Genomic DNA, 6,719 nt, shown 5'->3' with positions numbered 1-6,719 from the left:
CTATTCCAACCCCTCCCAACAAGGAAGGTGTCAACCTCTGCTTTCAACAAGCCCTGGAAGTTTCAGCCTGCAATCAAAGTAAGTCACTAACTAATTAAATTGAAACTCAGATAGTCCAAAAAAAAAACTGGCATGCTCATGATCTGCTCGCCCAATGCAGCGACAAGCAGCGCTCTTCATTTAAAATTTTCATGATGGATTGTGGCTTGCAGCTAGGCCAATTCTGTTCAAGAGAGCCGTGAGCTGTTAGCTTTGCTACCTCATGGGCTAGGGCATTCCCTTCTCTAGGCACCCAGGTAAACCCAAAATTTGAGAGATTTCGCACTAAATCCAAAATGTCATCCAAGATAACTTGAATTTCTGTAATAGATGCCTTTGATTTAAGAGCTTGGATGAGTAATAAACTGTCGGATTCAAAAATAACTCGTTCTAGTTGGAAGTTCTGAACTAATATTAATGCTTCCCTGACTACTAATGCTTCCGCAGCTAAAGGCGAGGAAGCCGCAATCCTAGAGTTTGAGGCTGTGAGAAGGTTCCCAGCATGGTCTCTGAATACCGCCGCTGTTGCTCCTCCAGAAAACGCTTCAAGAAACGCTGCATCAACATTGCACTTAATCCATCCTGGCAGAGGCGGCCTCCAGGTAACCCTTTTAACTGTCCTCCTAGCATTCATAGAAGTTATCGCTGGTACTTCTGCGGAATCTGCAAATTCTGTTTCCATTTGTTTGACAAATATTATTAATTTAATTATAAATGAAAAGACGGCATTTTATGTAAATAAACACTTAAAAAGAAAGGGAAAAAAAACTATTCTCCGTCCTATATATGTATTGCTTAGAAGAAAAGAAAAAAGTGATATAAACTAAGAGATTTTTTTTCTCTTGCTTGATTAAAGAAAAAAAGCAAAAAAGAAAATATAATCTTTTTTTCAATAATTTTTTTAATGTGTATGGTTATTATTTTATGTTAGGATATAATTAGAATCAATTAGGATCAATTAGAATTATTTAGTATATCTGAATATTTATTATAGAATATTACGTCTTTATTATTACGATTCTCTTAACCCCTATAAATACCCTTTTATATTGTATCATTCTAAGACATCTTGAATATACTCAATAATACACAAATCTTTTTTTTTAGTTTAGTCTCTTGTTTCTAACATGGTATCCGAGCCATGGTATCCTCTTTGAAGAGGATAAGTTGTTTTCCTTGCGGTGAAATTATCGTAGTTTTTGCATTTTTTTTCTATACCATTCTTCTTTCCCTTTTGTCACTCCTTTGATGCTTTTTCACCTCACCGACTAGCCTATTTTATTTGTCTTGTGTTTTTTTTTTCGAATCAAATGATCAAACACCAATGTCATCTGCTGTTTTCCTATTCTCAGAAATCATATAGTTTTTGCTCTCTTTCTGCAGTTTCATCTGCGTTCTCTCGTGGCAGTTCCGTCTGCGTTCTCTCGTGGCAGTTCCGTCTGCATTTCGTCTGTGTTTCCTTGTGGTAGTTCCATCTACGTTTCTTTCTCGCAGTTTCGTCTGCACTTTCTTCGGACAAGCGGCAGTTCCGTCTGCGCTTCCTTCAAACAAGCGGCAGTTCCGTCTGCGCTTCCTTCAGGCAGTTTCATCTGCATCCGTTTTACCAGTTTATGCTATTTTTTTCTCTATATTTTGTTGTTTTAAATATGTTTCAAACTCAAGTTGTCACTTGAGTTTGAGGGGGATGTTAGAATATAATTAGGATCAATTAGGATCAATTAGAATTATTTAGTATATCTGAATATTTATTATAAAATATTACGTCTTTATTATTACGATTCTCTTAGCCCCTATAAATACCCTTCTATATTGTATCATTCTAAGACATCTTGAATATACTCAATAATACACAAATCCTTTTTTCAGTTTAGTCTCTTGTTTCTAACATTTTAAAATAAGTTTATTGCAAAAATATTAAATAACATTTTGTGGATAAATAAATGGTATATTTTTAGAAACTATACCGAGCTTATAGATTTTATTTATATTCAGATGTAAGATGCATTATTTTGAATTTTTTACTTAATATTTTTAATTTTTAACTGTGTTATATATATTATTTTTAAAGATCAAATTTGTATTAGGTAATATTTTATTGATTGTTCTGGAAATTTTTGTATAATAGATATTGAAATTAAATACGTTAGAAACAGAACTTATTCATTTATTAAATTTCCTTCTCGCTGAAAATAATTTAACATTGTGATTAAATGAGTTAAACGTTAATGACATCTTTCGTCCTCGTGAAATTTGGCCTCCAAAAAAAGTAATTTATCTGATATTAATTTTAAAAAATGTACTTAGAAATATTTTTTAATTATAACATATGTCATTTTTTTCTACTCTAAATGGTTTTTAGAATCTCTCATCTATTGGTACTTTTAAAATTAATTGTGATGCTAGTTATTTTAGTTTGAGTGATAGTATTAGTTTTACTTGTATTATTAGAGATTGTAATATAAGAGTTGGCAAAGGAGATGCTTGGAAATGATTGAGAGTAATAATATTTTTTAAGAGGCATTGTTTGTTATTTGAAGAGGATATCTCTTAGTCTGGAATGTGGGTCAACGAGATGTTATTTGTGAGACGGATTGTGTGGAAGCGTTTAATCTTGCTAATTACCAAGATGGTTTTGGGTTTATTGATCAATTGGTGCTTAAAATAAGAGATATTATGCATTGAAATTAGTATGTTGACTTTCGTTTGATCATGAGAGATACAAATACAATAACAGACATTATGACAAAAATAACAATAAAAGTTACAATTTTCTTATGTTAAGTTTTTTTCACCTTAAAAGAGTTTAAGAGTAGTTTTAAACGGGATTATTCATCTATTTAAACAATTCTTTTATTTTATTTGTTTTTTTTATTAATTTATTTAAGAAAAAAAAAACGAGTTAAACGTTGATTCTGTAAAATAATGTATTGAATTATTGATGGATGAAGACACTAAGTTGTTTCCTTCTTCAAAGTAGACAAATAAATTCATTTCGTTTTGTCATCTCGGGTTTCATATATATACAATATAACTCAGCATCATTATCTCATAGCACTAGGGACCATTGTGGGATTTCGACGATAGATTGGTGTGGGGTCAAAAATTGCATAGTATTTTCGTCCACATACCTACATAGATTTAAGGACAATTTATGTAAATAAAATGAATGAACAAAATATTTACGCAAATATAACATTGGCAATTTCCAAACGCAAATGCAACAAACGCAACTGTATATAATCTGCTACATTCTGTAGCGGAACTCAATTGCATGTAATCCGCTACAGGGTACTTCAGATTACGTTGAGGGCTGCATTACTCATAAACCGCTACACCCTGTAGCGGTTTATGCTCAAATGGTGCTAGACTCATAATTCGCTACACCCTCTAGCGGATTATGAACAGTGTGGAAGCTTGGGAATATGCCTATATATACCCAACAAGTTGTGTAGAGTGTCATTTTCATTCATTCATAACTTGAGGAATGGAGAGTGAAGAGAGCTTTTTGGTGTTAGTGCATCATTCTGGAAAAATAAAAAAGATTTAGAGGCACGGTGTGAAGTTTACAGACAGAGAACCGCTGAGTATTTTTGTCAAGTCGTCTGATACACTGTTGGATCTGAAGAGCAGTATACTGCAGAAGTTGGCCGCGGGTGGCACAAAGTGGGTGAAGAAGCTGTTCTACAAGATCCCTATTGCGGTTGTCTCAACCGGCATGCAATATGAAACGTTCGTGTTACGAACAGATGAAGATATGCAGGTGTTGTTTCATTGTTGTCGGAATTTTTCGGAAGTAAAGATACATGAGATGTTTGCGAAGCTGGAACATGGGATCGATAGCTCTGGTGCATCCGCTCCAAACCCCCAGTCCACCACGATGGGGGGTGCCTCCACCTCGATGCCCGTCGTTGCACCTAAGTGTTTGTTGGAGTATCGGCCAGCCGGTCCAGTTGGGGCATTCACCTCAACTCATCCATTTCCAGATGTAGGACGTGAGGGGGAACCAGATCGGGTGGAAAATGCTATGCTAGAGGATGATTCCGACGAAGAGCCTGCTGACATCAAAAGGGACGACGATGATGAAATTCTGACAAACCCAGCAACATGTCAACCACCGTCAAGTGTCGGCACACATGAGCAACCTGCGCATTATTCTACCCTGGATCTGGGAGCCATCAGCCAACCGACGGAGTCAGCACCAACCTTTGGGGGTTAAGGCTTGCGCAAGAGAAATTCTGTAGCTGAATTTCAAGTTGGCCAATCTTTCCACAGTAAGGAGGAAGCTATGCTTATTGTAAAGGATTACAGCATTCGGCGCGGTGTTGAGTATAGAGTGATGGAGTCAGATCATCTTAAGTACCATGGGAGATGCAAGGAGTTTGGGAAGGGATGCACATGGATGATTCGCATCAGCCTTTGAGCACGGAAGAGAACTTGGGAGGTTCGGTGGTACAACGGACCACACACATGCTTGGCTACATCGATATTCAGCGACCACCGACAACTAGATTATCACGTGATCTGTGCAAAGATCTTTCCTCTAGTTCGAGCCAATGCGGCGGTATCGATAAAGGTGTTGCAAGAAGCTACCGAAGGAATGTACAGGTTCAAGCCAACTTACAGGAAGACGTGGTTGGCAAAATAGAAGGCGGTAGCATAGATATACGGGGACTGGGAAGAGTCCTACGCCGAGCTACCTCGTTGGATCCTTGGTGTGCAGTCTACCATAGAGGGGACGGTTACGTTGTTGAAGACATCTCCGGTTCTCGTCGGTGATGACGTGGATGACTCAACCGTGTACTTTCATCGTCTTTTCTGGACGTTTCCTCCTTGTGTTGAAGCTTTCTGACACTGCAAGCCATTGGGCAGCATAGACGGTACTCATCTGTATGGCAAGTATGGAGGGACTTTGCTCCTGGCCATTGCTCAAGATAGGAACTCCAACATCTTGCCTATTGCTTTCAGTCTCGTGGAGGGGAAAAATGCCGAGTCTTGGTCTTTCTTCCTGACCAACCTACGGCAACATGTGACTCCGCAACAGGGGATACTGGTCATCTCAGATAGGCACAATGGCATCAAGGCTGCACTAGAGAACCCGAACAGTGGGTGGTTACCCACGCATGCGTACCGAGTATTTTGTATTCGGCATGTTGCAGCTAACTTCGTACTCAGTTTCAAGGGCACGGATGCAAAGCGTTTGCTTGTGAACGCTGCTTATGCGAAGACTGAGGCAGAGTTTCACTATTGGTTTGATATAATGCGGACTGAGAATCCGGCAATGTGTGACTGGGCGAACAGAATAGAATACGATAAGTGGACACAGCACCAGGATGGTGGCAGACGGTTTGGTCACATGACGACCAATATATCTGATTGTGTTAATTCTGTTCTGAAGGGTACACGGAATCTTCCGATTACCGCCCTAGTGAAGTCCACATATGGCCGACTAGCAGAGTTGTTCGTGATTCGTGGTCAGACGGCAGAGGCTCAATTGGCCAGCAGTGCCAAGTTCTGCCAGTCTTTTATGAAGGCGATGGAGCGCAACTTGAAAGACTCCAGATGCTTCACTGTCACCCTGTTTGATAGACACCAATCTGAGTACACTGTTGCCGAGACGACGCCCATCTGGAGCTTTTCACTTGGGACGTACCAAGTTTCCCTTCAGCATCGTACATGCGACTGTGGATACTTTCAAGCTCTCCATTACCCATGTTGCCATGCGATTGCATATTGTGCCCAGTCATGACTTGACTGGTCTATCTATGTCGACGAGGTCTACACCATGCAGAAGGTGTTTAGGGTGTACCAGATGGGTTTTGTGCCGCCAATACCGGAGGGACTTTGGCCACCTTATGACGGTCCGACCGTTATTCTGGACCCCAGCTTGAGGCATTGTCGTGATGGGCGATCGAGGTCTACCAGAATCCGGAACAACATGGATAAGGTCGACCATAACCGACCGAAGCGATGCGGGCTCTGCAGACAGCCTGGGCACACGCGTAGGTCTTGCCCACAGAGAGGCTCCACCGTTGCCGGTAGTTCGTAGGACTTCTAGTATGCGTGCTTCTAGTTTTATGAATTTTATATTCTCCTGTAGCAATTTACGTTTTCGGGTGTTAGTGCCTTTGGTGTGTTTGTGTGAGTGTTTGTTCCGACCTATTTGTATGACTTATGACTTATGCCTAATGTAGAAATTTAATCCGTGTTAGTGTTAATGCCTCATGTCTATTATATTTTTATGGCTTATTGTTTATGGAGACTGTATTTGTATAACTTTGTACATTTTGCATCACGAGTTCTTTCTGTTAGACTGGTATATGGCATCTTCCCAAGCTTCCACACTGTTCATAATCCGCTAGAGGGTGTAGCGGATTATGAGTCTATCACCATATGAGCATAAACCGCTACAGAGTGTAGCGGTTTATGAGTAATTCAGCCCTCAACGAAATCTGCGGCACCCTATAGCAGATTATGTGCAATTAAGTTTCGCTAGAGGGTGTAGCAGATTATATACAGTTGCGTTTGTTGCATTTGCGTCTGGAAATTGCCAATGTTGTATTTGCGTAAAGGTTTTGTTCATTCATTTTATTTACGTAAATTTTCTTAGATTTAATGATAATGAATTTAATTTTAATAAAGTAAAAACAAGAACGATAACAATAATAATAAATAAAAATAAA

The sequence above is a fragment of the Arachis ipaensis genome, chromosome B09 (genome assembly GCF_000816755.2).
Source record: "Arachis ipaensis cultivar K30076 chromosome B09, Araip1.1, whole genome shotgun sequence".
NCBI classification, from domain to species: domain Eukaryota; kingdom Viridiplantae; phylum Streptophyta; class Magnoliopsida; order Fabales; family Fabaceae; genus Arachis; species Arachis ipaensis.
Note: the sequence above shows the minus strand (reverse complement) of the source record.